The following is a 25,389-nucleotide window of genomic DNA, read 5'->3' on the forward strand; positions in this document are numbered from 1 at the left end:
GGCTATAGAGTCAGACACAACTGAGCAACTAACACTTTCACTTTTCAAGATAGATTAACAAGAGAAAAAAGAAATTTAATTTAGTTTTATATGTGTGCAATCCCCAAAGATATGAGGCTTAAAGAAAGTGACAAAAGTAGACAACTTTTATACCTTTTAGACAAAGAAAGCAATAAATTTGTGAAGAATTGATAAGGTGAAGTTTGGGATTGGAATAATAAATTAACAAGGAAGTAAAAAAAAATTGTTCATAGAGCCTTCTCATGCAGTTCCCTATCTCTGGCAGTAAGGATATCTTCTACCCTCCTGTTATAGGGAAGGTACCTTCATATGCTTTCAGGGAGACCAAGGAGGGTCAGAATATCCTTCTTGTACTTCTGCCAAAGTGACATATTCTGTTCCCCTGAAATGCCACTTTCAGAGTCCAGCTATCTGTTACAGATCTGTCACTCATGAGTCTCTGTTTATTTTCTGTTTCTTTGTATATCATCTTTCAGTAAGAGGTCCCATATGCATACTTCCTGCTGTGTAACAATGTACTTCCTCCTATTGTTCATAAAACTGCCTTATGTTATAAGGATTACTCCCTAGATCTAGTGCTAATAGATGTCGAATGGCATCAGGCTCACAGTTTTCATCTCTGTTTACATTGACTTCATACTACCAGCAATCACATCCATTTATGTTCCCACAGATACCACTGATGCCTTAGGTCACAAGAAATGATGAGGGGAAATTCTTTTCTGTGCCCCTAAGTGATGCTACCCAAATTAGCCTCCAAATCTCCAGCCAAAATTTCAAACTTCTCCACATTGGAACCTCCTCCTATTCTCTGAGCTCATTTTCTGTTACTCCCTTACATGTGTACCTTTCTTTCCAGCCAAACAGGATTATTTGCTCTTCCTTAATCATGTCCTATTTATTTCTGAACTATAAGCCTTTGTCATTGCCTCTCTTTGGAGCACCTACCATCTATTAAATTTGATTATTGCAAAACTACTAATCTTCAAAGCTTTGTTCAAAGCTCATGTGAGGATGCTGACCTGAATCCCTTGCAAACATCCTCTTTTACTTCCTACCAGAAAGCCTCTGCTGCAGCCCAAATGGTCTATTCATCTTCCCATAGCCATCCAATGCATAAGTCTACCACTGTGACTTTGTTTATGATGTTTTCTGTGTTGGAATCTTGTAGGGGAGCCAAGGAGAGTTTGCCAAGTTATAAATCAAAGAAAAGAGAGGTATTTGGGTACTCCGAAGAAATTCATAGTTGGGAGAATTAGGAAAGCATTTCACATAACCTTGAACTTTGGATAAAATTTTAATAGGCAGGTATTGGTAGATTCCTTTGTGAGAGGGGAACTACCGTGAGCCTAGCAGTGTCTTACATAGTAGGTACTTAATACATATTTTTGAATGAATGAATACATAAAGAATTAATGGGTCGGTGTCTGCCTATTTATCAGTGTGGTTGAGTTAATCACATAGATTTTCTCTCTATTAGGAGACATTTGGAGCAACATAAGGGAATGGCAAACCACTTCAGTATTCTTGCCTTGAGAACCTCATGAACAGTATGAAAAGGCAAAATGATAGGATACTGAAAGAGGAACTCCCCAGGTCGTAGGTGCCCAATATGCTACTGGAGATCAGTGGAGAAATAACTCCAGAAAGAATGAAGGGATGGAGCCAAGGAGAAAACAATACCAAGTTGTGGATGTGACTAGTGTTAGACACAGGTCTGATGCTGTAAAGAGCAATATTGCATAGGAACCTGGAATGTTAGGTCCATAAATCAAGGCAAATTGGAAGTGGTCAAACAGGAGATGGCAAGAGTGAACGTCAACATTCTAGGAATCAGCGAACTAAAATGGACTGGAGTGGGTGAATTTAACTCAGATGACGATTATATCTACTACTGCGGGCAGGAATCCCTTAGAAGAAATGGAGTAGCCATCATGGTCAAGAGAAGAGTCCGAAATGCAGTACTTGGATGCAATCTCAAAAACAACAGAATGATCTCTGTTCGTTTCCAAGGCAAACCCTTCAATATCACAGTAATCCAAGTCTATGCCCCAACCAGCAATGCTGAAGAAGCTGAAGTTGAATGGTTCTATGAAGACCTACAAGAACTTTTAGAACTAACACTCAAAAAATATGTCCTTTTCATTATAGGGGACTGGAATGCAAAAGTAGGAAGTCAAGAAATACCTGGAGTAACAGGCAAATTTGGCCTTGGAATACGGAATGAATCAGGGCAAAGGCTAATAGAATTTTGCCAAGAGAATGCACTGGTCATAGCAAACACCCTCTTCCAACAACACAAAAGAAGACTCTACACATGGACATCACCAGATGGTCAACACCAAAATCAGATTGATTATATTCTTTGCAGCCAAAGACAGAGAAGCTCTATACAGTCAGCAAAAGCAAGACTGGGAGCTGACTGTGGCACAGATCATGAGCTCCTTATTGCCAAATTCAGTCTTAAATTGAAGAAAGTAGGGAAAACCACTAGACCATTCAGGTATGACCTAAATCAAATCCCTTATGATTATACAGTGGAAGCAAGAAATAGATTTAAGGGACTAGATCTGATAGATAGAGTCCCTGATGAACTATGTACGGAGGTTCATGACATTGTACAGGAGACAGGGATCAAGACCATCCCCATGGAAAAGAAATGCAAAAAAGCAAAATGGCTGTCTGGGGAGGCCTTACAAATATCTTTGAAAAGAAGAGAAGCAAAAAGCAAAGGAGAAAAGGAAAGATATAAGCATCTGAATGCAGAGTTCCAAAGAATAGCAAGGAAATAAGAAAGCGTTCCTCAGCAATCAATGCAAAGAAATAGAGGAAAACAACAGAATGGGAAAGACTAGAGATCTCTTCAAGAAAATTAGAGATACCAAAGGAACATTTCATGCAAAGATGAGCTCGATAAAGCACAGAAATGGTATGGACCTAACAGAAGCAGAAGATATTAAAAGACGTGGCAAGAATACACAGAAGAACTGTACAAAAAAAGAGCTTCACGACTCAGATAATCATGATGGTGTGATCACTCACCTAGAGCCAGACATCCTGGAATGTGAAGTCAAGTAGGCCTTAGAAAGCATCACTATGAACAAAGCTAGTGGAGGTGATGGAATTCCAGTTGAGCTATTTCAAATCCTGAAAAATGATGCTGTGCAAGTGCTGCACTCAATTTGCCAGCAAATTTGGAAAACTCAGCAGTGGCCACAAGACTGGAAGAGGTCAGTTTTCATTCCAATCCCAAAGAAAGACAATGCCAAACAATGCTCAAACTAAAACACAAGTGTACTCATTTCACACGCTAGTAAAGTAATTCTCAAAATTCTCCAAGCCAGGCTTCAGCAATACGTGAACCATGAACTTCCAGATGTTCAAGCTGGTTTTAGAAAAGGCAGAGGAACCAGAGATCAAATTTTCAACATCCCCTGGATCATCGAAAAAGCAAGAGAGTTCCAGAAAACCATCTATTTCTGCTTTATTGACTATGCCAAAGCCTTTGACTGTGTGGATCACAATAAATGGTGGAAAATTCTGAAAGAGATGGGAATACCAGATCACCTGACCTGCCTCTTGAGAAACCTGTATGTAGGCCAGGAAGCAAGAGTTAGAACTGGACATGGAACAACAGACTGGTTCCAAATAGGAAAAGGAGTACGTCAAGGCTGTATATTGTCACCCTGCTTATTTAACTTATGTGCAGAGTACATCATGAGAAACATTGGGCTGGAAGAAGCACAAGCTGGAATCAAGATTGCCGGGATCAATAATCTCAGATATGCAGATGACAATCAAATAACCTCAGATATGCAGATGACACCACCCTTATGGCAGAAAGTGAAGAGGAACTAAAAATCCTCTTGATGAAAGTGAAAGAGGAGAGAGAAAAGTTGGCTTAAAGCTCAACATTCAGAAAACGAAGATCATGGCATCTGGTCCCATCACTTCATGGCAAGTAGATGGAGAAACAGTGGAAACAGTGTCGGACTTTATTTTTGGGGGCTCCAAAATCACTGCAGATGGTGATTACAACCATGAAATTAAAAGATGCTTACTCCTTGGAAGGAAAGTTTTGACCAACCTAGATTGAATATTGAAAAGCAGAGACATTACTTTGCCAACAAAGGTCCGTCTAGTCAAGGCTATGGTTTTTCCTGTGGTCATGTATGGATGTGAGAGTTGGACTGTGAAGAAGGCTGAGTGCCAAAGAATTGATGCTTTTGAACTGTGGTGTTGGAGAAGACTCTTGAGAGTCCCTTGGACTGCAAGGAGATCCAACCAGTCCATTCTGAAGGAGATCAGCCCTGGGTATTCTTTGGAAGGAATGATGCTAAAGCTGAAACTCCAGTACTTTGGCCACCTCATACAAAGAGTTGACTCATTGGAAAAGAATCTGTTGCTGGGAGGGATTGGGGGCAGGAGGAAAAGGGGACGACAGAGGATGAGATGGCTGGATGGCATCACCAACTTGATGGACGTGAGTTTGAGTGAACTCTGGGAGGTGGTGATGGACAGGGAGGCCTGGCGTGTTGCTATTCATGGGGTTGCAAAGAGTTGGACACAACTGAACAACTGAACTGAACTGAACTGAAGAGTGGTAAATGCTTGAAGGGAAATGAGGCCCTAAAAGTAGAGCTATGTCAGTGGAAGCCAAACGCTATTCAACCCTGAGTAGGCTTATAGCCTTTGACCTGCCCTTACCTCCTCAGGTAGGCCTCACTAAAAGTACTCCACCTATTTGCTGTAAGCTCTGGGTATTTTCGACTTGCCCATTTTCGAACTGCTTCCCTCAGGCCTCATAAGAGAACTTTAAAATTTTATTATGATGACTGTATCCAGATTTCTTGCAATAATTTCCTTTGCTCAAAACGTGGAGTTCCATTCTAGTGATAATATGAGCTTGTATTTGATGTTTTCAAAGTCATTTAATATAAATCATATCTAGTGCTACTTATGTGCCTGCTTTATCATAGAAATAATCAATGATCCTAAGTTGGTATGGGAGGTAAATACTGCATGCTGGGGATGTCATATACAACTTTATTAACAACAAATAAAGTGACTTCCCTGGTGGTCCAGTGGATGAAGACTTTGCCTTCCAATGCAGGGGGTGTGGGTTCAATCCCTGGTCGGCAGTGAAGATCCCACATGCCTCTCAGCCAAAGAACTAAAACATAAAACAGAAGCAATGCTGTAACAAATTCGATAAGGACTTTAAAGAACAGCAAAAATGGGCATGAAATAATGCTACGGGGCATGAAAAGAAGAATGAAATGTGGGTCTCCACTCCTTAGAATTTACTCATTCATTGTCATGAAAATGGAAAAGAAAATTCAATTGTCAAGTGACATCAGTATAGGAATTTCTAGAGCTCATTCCCCTTCAGCCCAGAAACATCCATTTGAACAGCTGTGAACAAGACTACCTTCTCAAGAGTGAAGGATTCTGGGTAAGGGATTACCATTTCTGGGTAGTAATTTCTGAAGCACAGAAATAGGAAAAGATACACTGAGGAAGGAAACATAGATTCTCACTACTCCTGCCTCTCCTGGCCCAATCCTGAGTGGCCCAGGGCAGAGAGAGACACCATCCCTCTGGGAGAAGCAGTGAAATGAGTGCCCGACTTCACTGCAAGAGCTGAGCAGCACCAGCACCAGGTTGTGCAGTGGTAAAGAGTCCACTTGCCAATGCAGGAGATGCAGCTTCAACCCCTGGGTTGGGAAGATCTCCTGGAGGAGGAAATGACAACCCACTCCAGTATTCCTGAGAATGCATTGGAGCTTATAAAATAAAACTCGAGATCTAGTTATCTTACCTCAAAAATGTAGACCAGCATATTAGGCATCTTCTTGTCTCTGGATGTCTACAGGGGTTTCCCTGTTACAGCATGGGATTGATTTGCTTCTGTTCTGTTCTGACCCATGTGACCAGCCAAGGTGATGAAAAACATCTTAATAAACTTGGCAAATCTTGTGTTGGTGACTGGGAGATGAGAAAGTCTTACTCCAAATATCCTATAAGCATTATAAAACTACAGATATCTTTTAAACTGTAGCCTCTGATACCAACTGTGAGAAAGGAACAGTATTATTTCTTAAGAGCCATCTTGACAGCACTGAAAAGCATTGCCACCATTACTTAAGGGCAGTCTGTGATCAGCTATATAAACCAAAAGTAATGGAAGTATCCTTGCCCTCTCAAAACCAATAAACCAAATACAACACTGGCATAAATGGATGTAGTAGACACGTAATTTTAATATATAATAGGAAAAGTAATATTTACCCACATTGAATAAACAGTGCATAATATGAAAATAAAGCAGTTAAATATTTTACTTTTTAAATTAATTTTTATTGGAGTATAATTGCTTGACAGTGCCATGCTAGCTCCCACTGCACAGCAAAGTAAATCAGCCACATGTATATACATCTACTTCTTTCCAGATTTCCCTCCCACCCAGGTCACTACAGAACATTGAGCAGAGTTCCCTGTGCTATACAGCAGGCTCTCATATCAGCCATCCACTTTATATATTGTAATGTATATTTGTCAATCCCAATCCCCCAATTCACCCCACACTCCTGCCTTTGGTAGTCATAAATCTGTTCTCTACATCTGTGACTCTATAAAATATCTTACTTTTTCTATTACTGCAGCAAAATCTCATGATAACCATGAATATAACTCAATTCATGATTGGCTCCCATACTCCACTCTGGTCTCTTCTCAAATAGGGGTGGGTTATCTTTCTGAGGTGTGCATAGGGACACTGAGGGACAAATAAAGGTATTGAAATTGAATGGACAACCTCCATTAAGAGATGCCAAGCTGTATCCAGGAGCCAGATGGATTTTATTAGTGCAACTGGACTTTTGAAAATGGATGCAAGCTCACTCTTCCAGATCACCAAGTCACTACATTTAACTTTTTGATAATGCAACCTTACAATTTTTGAGACTGAATTTTGAACTCTACTTGGCAGTTTATGGCAGAGACTTTTACTATACTATTATCACTGTCTCAATCTAACTACTACTACTGCTACTATTTACTTAGTAGGAGCTACCATATATTGAGTGCTTTCATGTGTTTCACAATCTATGCTTTAGATGAACATCTGACTCCTTATAACAGCCTTAACAAGATAGGTAATATTACCAGAATATTATAGACACTTTACCCGTCTTACTGGTACAGTGGTTCTGAGAAGTTAGCTAACTTTCCCAGAGTCACTCAGCGATAGAGCTGGATTCAGGTCCAGAGTTTTTAATGTCAAAGCCCCAGTGCTTAACAACTCCTATACCACATGGTATACTTCCTTTTCTTATTGTATATTAATACTTTCTTTGCTTACACTCCATAAGAAATCTAATTAAAAACACAAATGTAGCCAGAATGGGCCCCCCTTCTCAACCTGTTTCTTCTCTCTCTTCTCTTAACTAAAGAGAGCTAGCCAAGAAGACTGCATTGCTGGGAAGCTGGGGAAGGAAGAGGACTGTCTCTACTAAGGACCTGTTTACTTTTTTAATTAACAAAGTATGAGGAGACCTTTTCTGATGTGTTTCAGGACCTAGAATGGAAATTTATACCATTACATGCTTGTAATGGAAATGTGTTCTCTGTTTAACAACTTCAAAATGAAACACGTTATTGATGCAATATGGACCAGCAGTGTGGCCAAACACTTAACTAGAAGAAAAGAAAAATGAAAACAATAACCCAAATGACCAAATTAGACTAAAGTTAGCTAAAACATAAATTGGCAAAACCAAAGAAAGCTTCTAACCTTTCCCAATCAAATTAAATATACATATGTAGCTGGTTAAAGATTTAATTTTATAAATTTTAACAAAAACATCATTGCCATTTGTACATTGGTGAGAGACACTGGAGTTGTGCTCAGGTGGAATGTAACTTGCTCATATACAATCTAGGCAATAACTAGTTTCAGAATTATGCAAATACACCTACCGTGTAAGTCATTTCAATTTTGTCTCTGAAACTTATCATCTGTTTATACAGAAGGAACAATAGAATGTTCCTCACTGGTTCTCTTTCCCAGACTGAGATTCAGAAGAGGTTGTGTAGTTTTGTTTTGATTTGTTAGACTTCAAAGGCTGAGAGCTGACTTCATCCATGCCTCAGTTACAGAACACCATCCCCACTGGTCCCTGCAAGGCCCTGCTCTTTTTTGGTATCTATCAATCTATCATCATCTATCTGTCATCTGTCTATTCCATTCTTACCTCCATTCTCCACTTCTATTATCCTCCTCTTACCATTGGCAGTCATTCTAATGCATTTGATATGTATAGTTTTATTTTTTTGTAAAATGCCTATTTTTATTTTATGCACATGTATTTTAAAATTTATATAAATGACAGTGTTTTGTAGACCACATTGTTTTCTTAATTCCTGCTCAACATACACAGAAATATATATGTATGTATATGCCACGCATAAGTTACCCAAAGCATAAAATCACAAAATAAGACTTCTTCTGCATTACCTTTCCTAATAACTTTTGCCTAGTATTTTGGGGAATGGGAATGTCAACTGTGAATTGTGGAAAGTAAAGTATGGCCATTCCAAAACACTGATTTTATTTTGAAAAAAATGTGGTATTACCTTTACTGGAGGTCTATACCTCTTTCTGGAGCAGATCATCTTTATTTTTTCCAAAATAGGATATGTTGACCAACTGACATTCACATCTCAGGGTCTCCTTGCTAGTTCTCTAGTCTTAATAAACCTCGGGAACAAACTATAGGTTGCTTGTAATTATGAGTTTTGTGTTCTGACAACCACGTATGCACAGAGGTCTGATTACTCAAACCTTTCTCAGCCTGTCTGAATGAACAGCACTAAAATAATTACTAAAAGGTAATGAAAATGTACTATCATTTATGAAAATGAAGTGGACAAAAACCAGTATATATTTTTGACATGTTCAGAAACTTAAATTCCAGTCCTAGATCAACTACAGATCCACTGTGTGGCTCTCAACGTGGCTTATTTAAGTCTTCATCTAGAAAATGAGGGGGTGGACTAGATAAAGGCCTAAGGTCTTTTTACAGTGCTGTTACTCCAGGCTTCTATGATTTGCACTTGTGGTTCCATGAATACTTTATTTCTTCTCCTCCCTACCTATCACCCAATTAACCTGGGGAAAACTAGGAAAGACAGTAGATTAGGCTGCTTTTTATTTTTTCTGGGAGAGTTGGAAGATGAAAGGCCCCAAAGCAGGAACAGGTAACAATAGATACCTTTGAGAAGCCATGACAGAAAGTTAGAGGCAGCTATAGACAGGTAAGACTTGATTTAGAGAAGATATTGTGGCTTGTTCACAGAACTAAGAAACAAAAGTGTGTACTGTTCAACAGATAATAAAAATAGTCCCTGGATCAGAAACTTGAATCTATTAGGCAGGACTAATGATTTTTCAAAATATTATGTTTGAACAGCACTTTCTGTGCAAAAACCTTGAAAATATTCTCTGTGTCTCTGCCTAAGGCAAACATGTATTTAGCTGAATGAATATGCTGATGTCTGTTGTACACATATCCAGAAAAATACTCAAATGGCCCCAGTCTAATTTAGTGACATATTTCAAGCCTGTTATTCAATGTGTAGCTGAATTTTCTCCAAGGATATTGCAACATCGCCAGCCTAATTCCCAAAGGTCTGTTGGGACTGGAAGGGAGCTGGGAGATCATTGATCCACATCTGAGACTGGCTGGGAGTCAGGAAATGAACTTCAAATGCGTCATCATCTCAGCTGCTGAAGGCCTGCTGCACGGCAGAATTTAGCATCGCCCCAGTAAAACCTGAGTGGGACCCTTTCCAAGGTCATAAACTTTGCCTTTTCCAGCTCCATCTCCAGACCTGTGCATCCCTCCAGGGCTTCACCAGCTCACACCCCATCTTCCAGTATTCCAGTTTCCTAAGAACCTCTTATGTTGTATAGTCAGTATAGTCTCCTGCATCGTCTTGTTGGTATCTGGTGCCAAGACCTGGCTTACAGGGAAGGCAGGTCTTAGACGAGGGTCAAATACTGGCTGTGGCAATGACTACACATATATTGTTGGAAAGATATTTCCCAAGATCCTATGTTAATATTAAACTTTTATTTTATATTGAAGTATAGTCAATTAACACGGATTCCCTGGTAGTTCAGCAGTAAAGAATCCACGTGCACACTGTTTACAATAGCTAGGACATGGAAGCAACCCAGATGTCCACTGGCAGACTAATGGATAAAGAAGTTGTGGTACATATACACAATGGAATATTAGTGAATAGTGAAGTCGCTCAGTCGTGTCCGACTCTTTGCGACCCCATGGACTGTAGCCTACCAGGCTTCTCTGTCCATGGGATTTTCCAGGCAATAGTCCTGGAGTGGATTGCCATTTCCTTCTCCAAATGGAATATTACTCAGCTATAAAAAAGAACACATTTGAGTCAGTTCTTATGAAGTGGATGAAACTGGAGTGAAGAGTGAAGTAAGTCAGAAAGAGAAACACCAATATAGTATATTAACACATATATATGAAATTTAGAAAGATGGTAATGACAATCCTATATGCAAGGCAGCAAAAGAGACACAAATGTAAAGAACAGACTTTTGGATTCTATGGGAGAAGGGGAGGGTGGGATGATTTGAGAGAATAGCATTGAAACATGTATATTACCATATGTGAAATAGATGACCAGTACAAGTTTGGTGCTTGAAGCAGGGCACTCAAAGCCAGTGCTCTGGGACAACCCAGAGGAATGGGATGGGGATGGAAGTGGGAGTGGGGTTCAGGATGGGGGGACACATGTACACCCATGGCTGATTCATATCGATGTATTGCAAAAACCACCACAATATTGTAAGTATCCTCCAATTAAAATAAATTAATTAAATAAATTTAAAAAAAGAATCTGCCTGCAGTGCAGGAGGCGTGGGTCAGTCCCTTGGTCGGAAAGGTCCTCTTGAGAGGAAATGGCAGTGGACTCCAGTGTTCTTGCTGAGAAATCCCATGGACAGAAGAGCCTGGTGACTTACAGTCCATGGAGTTATACAAGAGTGGGGCACAACATAGTGACTAAACAACAAACAGCCATTAACAATGTGATACTTTCAGGTGGATAGCAAATGGATTCAGCCATACATATACATGCATCCATTCTCCTCCAAACTCCCTTTCCAACCAGGCTGCCACAAAACATTGAGCAGAGTTATCTACAGTAAGTCCTTTTCAGTTATTCATTTTAAATATAGCAGTGTGTATGTGTTAATCCCAATCTACCTAACTATCCCTTCCCCCAATTCTTCCCCCCTGGTAACCATAAATTCATTCTCTAAGTCTGTGAATCTGTTTCTGTTTTGTAAATAAGTTTATTTGTATCCTTTCATTTCAGATTCTGCATCCAAGACCTAATTTGGTGGAAGCATCACTGTGGCCTAGAGTGGATCACTAATGCACTCATGTTTTTATGCGTAAACAGAAGCAAAGTCAAGGTTAGAAAGAAAATCTCTCCTATTACCCCTAACTTGGTATTCTTTGGACTCGTGTGTGTGTGTGTGTGTGTGTGTGTGTGTGTGTGTGTGTGTGTGTGATTTTCTTCCTGACAGTGTTCAATTACAAATCTCTGACAAAACAGTTAACAAAAGGTACCCTAGTATAATGTGATGCTAAGAGCAGAGTCTTTGAAATAAGATCTGGGCTTGGATACTGGATAGAATACTGTGACCTTGAACAAATAGATGAAGTTCTCAGAGTGCCTGAAGAACTATGGATGGAGGTTCATAACACTGAATAGGAGGCAGAGTTCAAAACCATCCCCAAGAAAAAGAAATGCAAAAAGGCAAAATGGTTGTTGAAGGAGGCCTTACAAACATCTGAGGAAAGAAGATAAGTGAAAGGCAAAGGAGAAAAGGAAAGATATATCCATCTGAATGCAGAGTTCCAGAGAATAGCAAGGAAAGGTAAGAAAGCCTTCTTAGTGAACAATGCAAAAAAAAAAAAAAAAAAATAGAGGAAAACAATAGAATGGGAAAGACTAGAGATCTCTTTAAGAAAATTAGAGCTTCTGAACAACAACAAATGTATCTACATAACTTTTTGAACATACTAAATTCAGTTATACAGGTTTCAATGTCCTTCTCTGCTAATTCTAGCATATGTGTCATTTCTGAGTCAGTTTCAGTTGTCTCTTCTCCTCATTATGGATCGTATTTCCTTGCCTCTTGACATGGCTATTAATCTTTGATTTGATGCCAGACATTGTGATTTCACCTTGATGACTGCTGGATATTGTTGTATCTCTATAAATATTCCTGAGCCTTTTCCTATGATGCAGTTAATTTACCTGGGAATATTTTTATCTATTTGGGTCTTGCTTTGATGATTTTGTTGGGTAGATCTGGAGAAGTGTTAAGTCTAGGGCTACTAATTTCCCACTACTGAGGAATGACCCTTCTGTATACCCTGCCCAGTGCTCATGAGTTATGAGTTTTTCCAGTCTGGATAGTGGAGATAGGGATTATTTCCAACCCTGTGTAAGCACGAGACAGTTTTTTCTAATTTTTTTCAGATGGTTCTTTTCCAGACTTGGTTAGTTTCCTCATACATGTACCAGTAATTACTGTGCTGAATACTTAATGATGGTCCTTTGCCGATCTCCAGTGCTTTCTCTCCAGCTCTCTCCTCCCTAGTGGTCTATCCTATGGACTCTAGGGCTGTATTACTGTCATAAGACTTACAGCTATACATGTTTAACCAAAGAAGTTTACTGCCTTTGCCTCAGTTCCCATTCTCTATGCCATAGTTCTGAAAATATCTGAAGATAGTAAGTTGGGGGCAATTATAGGGCTCAGCTTATATGTTTCCTATCCTAGTTATCACTGCCCTTCACTGATTGATAACCAGTGTTTCAAAAACCGTTTCATGGATTTTGTCTGGTTTTGTTTTTATGATTGTTTTAAGTGAGAAGGTAAATCCCATCCTTATTATTCTATCTTGGCTGAAAAATTCCAAATGAACTTTCTCATCTGGCAAATGGAAATAATAGAGGTACCTATGGCAGTGAGTATTTGTAGAGATTAAATGAGATAATACACGTGAGACTTTCTCATAGTAGCTGCTCAATAAATATGTATTCTTTCCTTCTCCTTCCTTATATGCTAACATACTTCTCCACACCATTACCACAGGGGACTGCTCCTTTTAATGGCCCTCAAGGATGACAGGGGCTGTTTGATCAGTGTCTGTAACCAGTAGACTTTGGAGACAGGAAAAAAAAGAATCACACTTGAGCTATCTTAAGAAAACAGGTTGAAGTAAGTAGGTTCATATTTCCTCCAGTGCTAAGAGTAGGTAAAAACAAGCTAACTCTATCACCACTTCCAAAGGATAGTCATTTTTTGTTAGATACTCCTCTTTCAGAGCTTCAGAATTGAAAGAGAGAGATGAAAGCATGCTAATAAAATCAACAAATATCTAAGTAAAAAAAAAAGAAAGAGAGAGAGATGGAAAGGGAGAGTGAAAGAGAAAGAGAGAATAGTCATCATTATAACAGAGATAGACCTTTGACGGGCTATGTGTTATTTTAAATTTGATATTCAGTGTACTTTGGGACAATTGATATTTATTTTCATAACTTAGTTAAGTCTACGGATAACTTATAGATAGTCCTCTATGCCTTCTCCAGGAAACAACATACTTTAAAGTGAGGAAGTGCCAGACTCTCTTAGAAAACCCGAGAGAAAGATTGAAGAAGGTTCAGATGGAAAAGGAGGGCAGACACTCAAGGATGATGCAGGCCAAGAAGTGAGTTACAGCTAGTATACAGTGTTCAAATATAATACAGAGTATAACTTAACCTTTGAAAAAGGAAAAATCTTTCCGAAGGTTGAGTCAACGTATACTCTACATCTTTCCCATGCACATTTTATTTATTTTTTTAAAATTTTAATGTATTTATTTTTTAATTTAAATTTATTTATTTTAATTGGAGGCTAATTACTTTACAATACTGTATTGGTTTTGCCATACATCAACATGAATCTGCCACGGGTATACACATGTTCCCCACCCTGAACCCCCCTCCCACCTCCCTCCCCGTACCATCCCTCTGGGTCATCCCAGTGCACCAGTCCCAAGCATCCTGTATCCTGCATCGAACCTGGACTGGCGATTCGTTTCTTATATGATATTACACATGTTTCAATGCCATTCTCCCAAATCATCCCACCCTCTCCCTCTCCCACAGAGTCCATAAGACTGTTCTATACATCTGTGTCTCTTTTGCTGTCTCGCATACAGGGTTATCATTACCATCTTTCTAAATTCCAAATATATGCATTAGTATACTGTATTGGTGTTTTTCTTTCTGACTTACTTCACTCTGTGTAATAGGCTCCAGTTTCATCCACCTCATTAGAACTGATTCAAATGTATTCCTTTCAATGGCTGAGTAATACTCCATTGTGTATATGTATCACAGCTTTCTTATCCATTCATCTGCTGATGGGCATCTAGATTGCTTGCATGTCCTGGCTATTATAAACAGTGTTGCGATGAACATTGGGGTACACGTGTCTCTTTCCCTTCTGGTTTCCTCGATGTGTATTCCCAGCAGTGGGATTGCTGGGTCATAAGGCAGTTCTATTTCGAGTTTTTTAAGGAATCTCCACACTGTTCTCCATAGTGGCTGTACTAGTTAGCATTCCCACCAACAGTGTAAGAGAGTTCCCTTTTCTCCACACCCTCTCCAGCATTTATTGCTTGTACACTTCTGGATGGCAGCCACTCTGACTGGCATGAAATGGTACCTCATTGTGGTTTTGATTTGCATTTCTCTGATAATGAGTGCCCATGCACATTTTAGAATGTTGCCATGGCTGGTCCTGCTGAACATTCATTTGTTTGAACAATCCTTTCATTCAATTGTTTATTCAATTAGCAACTATCTATTCAACATCTACTATGTACATAGTATGTGAATAAAATATGGTATCTCTCCTCCAAGGACTTTTATAGTAAAACTGCTACCAAAGGTAAGAAGTGACCCTAATTGGTGCCCTTAACTTTAACAGAATCTCACACTGCCAATCCACCATGGAAGTTGGGGAAGGAAAATGAATCTTCTAAAATTATGGTTCATCTTAGCCCTGACCCTGTAGCTTTAATTCAGTCCTACACACTCACACATCACATGCCCCCAAACCAATAAAGTTAAGTCCTATTTATCAACATTCACATAGGAACTAACATGTGTGTCTCTGGACTTGCCTGCCATTCCATTCCTGTGCCACTATTACTGATTCTTGACTTTGTTTCACATTTTTTGATGCTGTTCCTGCCCTTTAGACTTGTCAACCTCAACTGATCATTACATATCAAGCTTGAGTCTCTAAGGACTTTCGCTTAGTTTACTTACCTCCCTGAATCTTTTTTATTCCTGGAGACCTCCAGTAGGGCAACTTAGTCTAGCTCTCCTGTTCATGACTCCCATTCTGTCTAGGCTTTTCCTGGTTCCTGGGAAATCAAAATAGGGCATTTAAGAATTTAGACATCAGGCAATAGGGAGTCTCCTCAAGAAGTACTTCAGAGATTTAGCTCTTCCTTTGACATGTATATATTAAGCAGCTACTGTGTGCCAGGAACTCTGCTCTGATAAAGCTACAATCTAGTGGGGGAGATCTGTATTATTATTTTTTTTAAAGCACAAACAAATGTAACATGACAAGGACCAGAAGAACGAGTAATGGGACTAGGCCAGTGCTATGATGGAGGAAGACAGGCTAGTGACTACTGGAAATAGGGTATTAAGAAAAGTGCTCTCTAAAGAATTGTCACTTAAACAGATCTGTGGGATAGATACCAGCCAGTCATACAAAGATGCATTTGGGGGAAGAGCTTTCTAGGCAGAAGAAATAGCAAGTGGAAAAAAAAAGTCCTATAGTGTGTGAGAGGAAAAGAACGGTGGTCATAGGGTTGGAGAATGATGAGCAAGAGAAGAATGACAAGAGATACGTTTGGAGATGTGGGCAGGGACCAGATCTTTGGTTCAATTTCATGACCATAGCATGCTGGAAGCTTCCCTTTGTGGCTGGGATCCAACTCCCTAGAGGGAACCTCAGATTGGAAGTAAGGAAGCCTGTGTTTTACTATTATTCTGTCATGAATTTAAGAGTCTATTTTAATGAGTAGCTACTCTTTTTTATAATTTTATTTATTTATTGGCTGTCCTGGATCTTCTTTGCTGTGCGGGGTTTTCTCTAGTTGTGGCAAGTGGGGGTTAATCTATATTTGTGGTGTGCTGGCTTCTGTTGTTGTGGAGCAGGGGCTGCAGGGCACACAGGCTTTAGTAATTGCAGCACATGGGCTCAGTAGTTGCAGTTCCTGGGCTCTGGAGCACAGGCTTAATAATTGCAGTGCATGGGCTTAGCTGCCCTGCTGCATGTGGGACCTTCCTGGACCAGGGATCAAACCTGTATCTCCTACATTGACAGGCAGATTCTTTACACGGAGTTACCAGGGAAGCCCGTCGCTGCTCTTTTTTTCTCCTTTATGCTTTATGGTTTTTTTTCATTGGAAAATGAGAGGATTGGATTGGACTTTCTTTAAGGTCCCTTTAAGCTCCAATATTCTATGATCTATAAAAATAACTTTCAAAAGTCTGACAGAAATCTCTGATCTGTGGGTTGGTTTCAGCTGAGCTGTGTCAAACCTTGTTACTTATTTCTGGGGATATAAATCTTAAAGGGTCTTCTATAGATTTTAAATTTTAATGAGTTTTCTCAAAGTTAATTTTAACATATTTTAATAATCTCTGAAATAAGGGATAAGACATAATATTTTTATCCTTTGGCCTTCAAAATGTGGCTTAAAAAAGACTTATTTACGAATTTTTAAATTGTGGCAGTTTGTATATAGATGAATTATTGAAGATGTTTTATTGAGACATAATTCACATATTTAAAGTATACCATTCAATGGATTTTAGTATATTCAAGAGTCATGCAACCAGCACCACAAAAATTTTTACAACATTCCTCTGATATAGCTATGGTTTATAAGTTTAGGATATGACCACAATACAATCACAATAAAGAATGAACTTAATCTTGGAGATAGTAAAATCTGTAACTATCTGCGTATACTGGCTGCTTAGATGTGTATTTGTGTTGCTCTGATAGATGCCAAAAAATCTGACTATCACATGAATTGATGTCATTTGCTGAAGGCTGTTAGTTTGAATGGAGACATTTAGGGAAATTCACAGCCTTTCGTTTTCTAACCTCAGTACATGAACCAAATAATTAGGCTTCTCTTGCTGCCTACTGGGCTTGTTTTGCTACTGACTTCTGATCTAGCCAGTGTGACACTGTGGCTAGCTGGGTTAGGAGAACATTTAATTCTAAATTTTGAATGGTTAGGTCTCAAATTGCTCCTGCTGTCAGTGCACTTTATCCATATAGAATATTATATGTTTTTCCTTGCTATCCAGTGTTCTTAAATCTTTTGGGAACTCTTCCAAGCATTTCTATGATAAAGGAAATTAAAAGAGCAGTTAGAATATAGTAAAAATCATGACGATGTTAAGGGTTTGAGCTCCAGTCAGTGGTCCATCAGCTAATTACACTTGAACTCCTGTTGGTAAAACTATGAATAAACTTAATGGATAGAGAATTGTATATTACTTGGGGTATTTTAGAGATGCTCAAAATTACACCTATATGTGGACTAGGTGTAAAAGAAAGCTGCCTGTCATATCAGCAAACAAAGGATGTTGCAGTCATCAAGCCATCTACAGCAACTATAGCTGCCCCCATGGTGAGCCTTGAGGGAACTCAGGATGGAAACAAACAGGCCACCTGCCACCAAGCCATCAGCCACTTGCGACCACCCCCAACTGTCACCCTGAGGGATTCAGGACTGAGAAAAGCTGGATACTGGCCCCCGATAGCTAAGGAGCATATCAAAGAAATGATTTCAGTAAGCCCAGACTCTTGCATCTTCCCATTCATAGAAAAGTGCTAAATATATAAACTTGAAATGTCTGTTTTTTTTTTTTTTTTTGAATTAACAGTAATCTTTGGAAGTTTCAACCACCAGGTTTTTCTATATATATTGGCTCCTCTATTACTTCTTCCAAACAGTTCTTCAGATAGCTCTGAGCCCCTAGATAGCTCTGAGGAACTGTTTAAAAGAGATACTGGAGGAGTCAGGATATATAGGAAAACCAGGTGGTTGGAACTTCCAAAGATTACTGTTATTTCAAGAAAACCAGACATTTTAAGTTCATGTATTTAGCACTTTTCTATGTATGGGAAGATGCAAGAGTCTGGGCTTACTGAAATCATTTCTTTGATATCCACTTTAGCTATCTGCAGCCAGTATCCAGCTTTTCACAGTCCTGAATTTATATGCGAAGCACATCATGTGAAATGCTGGGCTGGATGAAGCACAAGCTGGAATCAAGATTACCAGGAGAAATATCAATAACCTCAGATATGCAGATGACACCACCCTTATGGCAGAAAGCAAAAAGGAACTAAAGCGTCTCTTGATGAAAGTGAAAGAGGAGAGTGAAAAAACTGGCTTAAAACTCAGCATTCGGAAAATGAAGATCTTGGCATCCAGTCCCTTCACTTCACGGCAAATAGATGAGGAAACAATGGAAACAGTGACAGACTTTATTTTCTTGGGCTCCAAAATCACTGCAGATGGTGCCTGCAGCCATGAAACTAAAAGATGCTTGCTCCTTGAAATAAAAGCTATGACAAACCTACACAGTGTATTAAAAAGTAGAGACATTACTTGGCCAACAAAGGTCTGTGTAGTCAAAGCTGTAATTTTTCCAGTAGTCATGAATGGATGTGAGAGTTGTACTATAAGGAAAGCTGAGCACCAAAGAATTGATGTTTTTGAGCTGTAGTGTTAGAGAAGACTCTTAAGAATCCCTTGGACTGCAAGGAGCTCCAACCAGTCAATCCTAAAGGAAATCAGTCCTGAATATTCATTGGAAGCACTGATGCCGAAGCTGAAGTTCCAATACTTTGGCCACCTGATATGAAGAGCCGACTCATTAAAAAAGACCCTGATGCTGGGAAAGATTGAAGGCAGGATGAGAAGGAGATGACAAAGGACAAGATGATTGGATGGTATTACCGACTCAATGGACATGAGTTTGAGCAAGCTCCAGGAGATGGTGAAGGACAAGGAATCCTGGCTTCCTGCAGTCCATGGGGTCGCAAAGAGTCTGTCAGGACTACGCAAGTGAAAAACAACATCTTCCACGCTTAAGTCCTCAGTTTTGTCCACCAAATAAAAATTATTTCTCAACTTTTAGGTCATGCATTTGTTTTTTCAGTATTCTATCCTGGAGAATTCCATGGACTATATGGTCCATGGGGTCGCAGAGTTGAACACAACTGAGTGACTTTTACTGTTTTTTGTTTTTTTTTTTTAGTCAATGTATCTGTCTACTTGTCAGTCCAAATTCGCTCATCAAGAATGGTCACTGGGAGATTTCTTGGGTGTTTGTCTCAAGCACATCCCAACAGGGAAGCCCCAAAAGTGAAAGTGTTATTTGCTCAGTCATGTCCTCTGTCCTTGGAATTCTCAAGGCAAGAAAAATAGAGTGGGTTGCCATTCCATTCTCCAGGAGAACTTCCTGAGCCAGGGATTGAACCCGGGTCTCCTGCATTGCAGGCAGATTCTTTACCATCTGAGCCATCAGAAAGTCTAACAGCAAGTGTACTCCAGGGCTAAAGAAAAGGTACTTCTCTGAGAGGCATCAACATGAAGGTGCTTTTATTCTATAGTGTTAGCTAACATAAAAGACATTCTTGAGTATTTAATAGTGGCTCCTACAGGAGATGCCACTTTGTATGCCAGTCCTACAGAAGAATCAGTAATTGAATTTTTACAAATTCTCATGTAGTTATGTCCATTAACGTTTGAGAAGAACTAGATGCTTCTGAAGATGCCCTCTATATCCGCTAGGTTAGGGGGCACATGGAGCTTTCATGTAGGAGGTGTGGAGCGGGGTGTGTAACTACATTTAGAACAAGGTACAGAGTGGTGCCAGTGCTGCTGGGCCACAGACCACCTTTGTGAGGTGATGAGCTCATCTTTGATTTCTGTAATTCTGTAACGGGAATAGAACATAAAACCCAAGTACATATATTTGACCTAAATTCTTCTCTGGTTTGACTTATAATGTATCTAATACTAATACCTGCCAGCCTATCTTGAGTATTACCTAGAAGAATCTATGTGTATGTTACAAAAACAAATTACTTTGTTATTACTTTATACTTTTTGAAACAAATTTCAATGTTATCTCAATTTGATTCCAGGATACCTGCCTTTTCTGGGCCCCTGAGGATGTGCAATGGAGGGCTGCTTTATTTGATCTTAGATCCAAACTCAAAACACTAAGGCTGGACTGTTGAGCTGGTGAACAATAGATTGACTCGATGTCCCCGGCAACAGGAATTTCCAAGGGCACACTAGGGGGAAAGAATGTTAAAAACAACGAGTAGCCTCTTAAGAAGTAAATGGGGCTATCAGGAAAATCATGTATTGTGAGGTTCAGTGTTATGCCAGCAGGGTTTCACGTTTCTGTCCTTCTCTATTTCATTGGAAACAGAGGAACTGCTGAAGCCTGAAACACACTAGAGGAGCTTTACTAGTTGCTTTGGGATGGTGTGACCAGTTATTATTTACGACTCCTCTCTGTTTTTTAACTTCTTAACTATAGTTCTTTAATCAAAACGCAAATAGTAATTAAGTTTAAAACCTCCTTTGAGGTGTTTTGTTGATGATTAAATCTTAGAAGCCAGATGGCAAAGTTGCAGAGTAGGCTGAGCAGAGAGAAAACATGAGCTTATTGAATTACTGACTTTGAATGCCTCTGAAATGTATTTATTTTGTTACTGAGCTATGTGCTGGACCTATGGAGAATTTAGAATATAAACTCTCTATGTCTTTATATTCTATATATTCTTTAATATTCCCAATTGGTAATGATAGTCAAAGCACTTTTGGATACCGTTGGCTAGAACACGCACTGATATATATATAGCTCAACCAAAGGTTTATTTCATAAGAATTCAGAAGACTATAGGACTGTGAATTTAGTAGACATTTTGAAGAGCAAGACTGTTAATGCAAAAAACCCACAGATCTCATGATGATTAGAAGCAAACATTTAATACCTTATTGATTGAGCCATTGTTAAGAAGCTAGTCAAAGGAAGGATTGGTGGTGGCTCCCATTAAGTTGCAAAGGTTAATCAGAAAACCTAAATATTGACTCAGTCATTTAATAAGTATTTATTGAACACTAAAGGCAATGCACATAAAATAAAAAAACAAGGTTGGCATGATTTCTTTGCCTTTGGGAAGCTGGTGTTTTGATGGGGGAGAGAAACAAAAAGGACAATAAAAAATAGGAATAGGCTAATTTTAGAAGGTGATTGCTGCTAAAAAGTATACTGTAAAAGGATGTTTGGATAGAAAGTGATTAGGGGCACCTGGTTTAGAGCACCTGGTTTAGAGTTATATGAGATGAGGCCTCTGTTGAGGCTGTGACTTCTAATCTGAGACCTGAAAAATGAGAATGTGAGAGAGACAAAGAGCTTGCAGAAAAGCTTTTTAGTTAGAGTGATATGTTGAAATGGCTTGAAGTGGTGAGGAACTTGGAAGGTTCTATAAATGGACAAAATGTCAGTGTGACACCACATTGCTCAGCATTACTTCATACTTTATTAGGCAGTGAATTGCATGGAATTGGGGGAGGGGGGTCAGTGGCAGCTGTTATTTCAATGACTCATAAATGTGTGATGAATTTTGTCAAAAGCTTTTTCTGCATCTATTGAGATGACCATATGATTTTTATTCAATTTGTTAATATGATGTTTCACTTCAATGGCTTTCTAGTGTTGATATTCTCTTAGGGATCACGAGGACATGATTGTTATAGGCCCCCTCCCTGCCCCCTCCCCTAATGGTACCCACAGCTCCTCGAGGGGATGCCTTTTACACCTAATGTGGGGCACACCATCTTCAGTGTCCCCTAAGAGATGTCATGCCTTAGTGTCTGGAGAGTTTCTGCATCTTGACACGTTTTAGCAAAGCAACATGAGCACTGTTGGGGTTTATCCTGATGTTGGCTATACACACTCAAGGACCCTGGATTGAAACAGGAACTAAGGAGACTAAAGGATGTGAGTCAGAGGGTTGAGAAAAGCCACTATCACCAAGGCTCAAAGAAGATGACATCTAGGGAGGGCACATCCCTGCCCTGAACTTATCCCTCCTCTCCATTACTACCACTGTCCTGGCCATCAGCTCCTCATTATACTTTACCTGTATTATTGTATAAGAGTTTTCCTTGAGGTGATCTTCCTGCCTTGAGTCTCTCCTTCCTCTGATCTGGTACATTTTCCATACTAGCAGCTTTGTTTTCTGATGATTTGTGTATAGTTTTTGTTTTCATTACTATAGTATAAGCTGCCAGAGGAGTTAGGATAATGTCTTAATTATCATTCTCCCACAACAAGAACTGACTCTTAATTGATTCCATACATGTACATCAGTAGAAATCCCTATCTAAACATTTTGTCCACCTGCTACTAAAGAACTACACAACTCACTAAAATAATTTACACCAATACTTGTAAGATCAAAACCTCTCTGCTAAAGACCAGAGACTTGAGATGAGTTGGGATGAAATTCTGAATCTGTTACTGAACTCAGGTTTTGCCTGCTCACCACTTGAAAGACAAGTGTTGGTTGGGAGAGGAGAGGTTGTTTTTTACAGGAGGCTGACAACCTCAGGAGAAGGCAGACTTATGTTCCAGAACCAACTCCAAAGACTCTGCTCAACCAAGAAAGTTTTTAAAGGGAAAAGGGGGAAGCTAGTGTCAGTTAATCATTTGGGGAGGGGGTCAGAGTCTTTGTCATATTTCACTGTGTGCAGGCTTGCTGACCTCTTGTGATCTCTCTTTAGATGCTATCTTGTTCATGGAGTTTTCTGTGGGGTTACTGAAGGGGAATTTAAGAAAAGAATCAGCATTAGGCAAGGCATTGTGTGATGAAAAGATTTAAGAGGTACACTTGGGTTGGAGGTTAGTGCAGCATGGGGGCACCAGATGTAAAGGTTGAGTTAAAATATGTCTTGGTGAAGTCAAACTATCTGTTAGCTTTCAGGGGCTGCTTACATATTCACTGACAAGTTCTTGGGCCTGCAGAGCTAAAAATAACCCACTAGCACTTGAAGTCTATTGGCTTCAATCTTGATTGAAGAAAAGTATCCAAAAAGCATTAAAAGTCTATGATAACACAAATAACCAAATGTATTAGTGAAAAGCTAGGTTCTCTATCAAATTTTCTTTAGATATTGTTGTTTTAAAAACTTTATAATGGATGATATCAAACACATGCAAAAGCAGAGATAATAGTATTAAGATCTCCCAGGTACCCATTACTCAACTTCAGATCATATCAGATCATATCAGTCACTCAGTCGTGTCCGACTCTTTGTGACCCCATGAATCGCAGTACGCCAGGCCTCCCTGTCCATCACCAACTCCCGGAGTTCACCCAGACTCACGTCCATCGAGTCAGTGATGCCATCCAGCCATCTCATCCTCTGTCGTCCCCTTCTCCTCTTGCCCTCAATCCCTCCCAGAATCAGAGTCTTTTCCAACGAGTCAGCTCTTCACATGAGGTGGCCAAAGTACTGGAGTTTTAGCTTTAGCATCATTCCTTCCAAAGAAATCCCAGGGCTGATCTCCTTCAGAATGGACTGGTTGCATCTCCTTGCAGTCCAAGGGACTCTCAAGACTCTTCTCCAACACCACAGTTCAAAAGCATCAATTCTTCGGCATTCAGCCTTCTTCACAGTCCAACTCTCACATCCATACATGACCACTGGAAAAACCATAGCCTTGACTAGATGAACCTTTGTTGGCAAAGTAATGTCTCTGCTTTTGAATATACTATCTAGGTTGGTCATAACTTTCCTTCCAAGGAGTAAGCGTCTTTTAATTTCATGGCTGCAGTCACCATCTGCAGTGATTGTGGAGCACGGAAAAATAAGTCTGACACTGTTTCCACTGTTTCCCCATCTATTTCCCATGAAATAATGGGACCAGATGCCATGATCTTCATTTTCTGAATGTTGAGCTTTAAGCCAACTTTTTCACTCTCCTCTTTCACTTTCATCAAGAGGATTTTTAGTTCCTCTTCACTTTCTGCCATAAGGGTGGTGTCATCTGCATATCTGAGGTTATTGATATTTCTCCTGGCAATCTTGATTCCAGCTTGTGTTTCCTCCAGTCCAGCGTTTCTCATGATGTACTCTGCATATAAGTTAAATAAACAGGGTGACAATATACAGCCTTGACGAATTCCTTTTCCTATTTGGAACCAACTTCAACAATGATCAATTCATGGCTAATCTTGTATCATTAATACCTACCCACTGGCTCACTCCCTTATTATTTTGAATCAAAACTCAGACATCATGTCATTTCATCTGTAAATATTTCAGTATGATTTTCTAAAATGTAGGAATTTTTAAAATAAATAGAACCAGTTAGTGCACCTGAGAAATTAACAGTATTTCCTTAATGTCATCAAATATTTAATAAGCATTCAAATGTCAAAATTGTATAATGATTTGTTTCTTTCAATTCTGACACTAAGATCTATATATGATTATTTGTATCTTTTCTAAGTCTAACCTGTGAGTTCTTTTTCCAATTCCTTTTTTGTTCTTGGAACTTATCTGTTGAAGGAGCTGATTAGCTTATTCTTTGGAGTTTCCCACATTCTCTGTTGTACTGATTTCATCCTCATGTCCCTCAGCTATCTGTGTTTTCTGTAAGTTGACAGGTATAGCTAGAATCTTAATTAGATTCAAGTGGGGGTGGGCTTTTTTAATTATTGATCAAGAATGCTTCATAACTTTTAAAAAATTAATTTTTTAAATTGGAGGATTATTACTTTACAATATTGTGGTGGTTTTTAAGAAGGGAGAATGGTGTTGAGTTTTTTGAGAGGTGGTGTTTCAGTTCAATTTAAGAAAAATTTGAAGGGTATAGAAGAGAAAAGAAGAAAGAAGAGTGAATTTGGGGAAACATATCATAGTTCACTACCACTAAAGGGCAAAGTTTCTATGATAAAGTGACTTGAGAGTTCTGGGTTGGCAGGAGGGATCAGGAACAGTCAAGCAAGGTGAGGCTGGGAAGTTAGGCTGGGGACAGGTTGTACTTTTCAGCAATGGTATGGTGTTTTATCATTGTGCTGAAAGCAATGGAGAGTTGTTGAAGGATTTTAGGTAAGAAAAT

At 39.3% G+C, this 25,389-nt stretch overlaps 1 long non-coding RNA gene across 3 annotated transcripts in view; it reads left to right on the forward strand.

Moving 5' to 3' along the window:
- LOC133242915 (uncharacterized) overlaps positions 1-25,389 on the forward strand; it is a 310,686-nt gene that overhangs the window by 237,812 nt on the left and 47,485 nt on the right. For all 3 annotated transcript variants that reach the window (XR_009734919.1, XR_009734918.1, XR_009734917.1), the window contains one exon: positions 11,437-11,536. This is a non-coding gene — a long non-coding RNA (uncharacterized LOC133242915). The remainder of the gene's footprint in view (positions 1-11,436; positions 11,537-25,389) is intronic.

Source organism: Bos javanicus, chromosome X (genome assembly GCF_032452875.1).
Source record: "Bos javanicus breed banteng chromosome X, ARS-OSU_banteng_1.0, whole genome shotgun sequence".
NCBI lineage: Eukaryota > Metazoa > Chordata > Mammalia > Artiodactyla > Bovidae > Bos > Bos javanicus.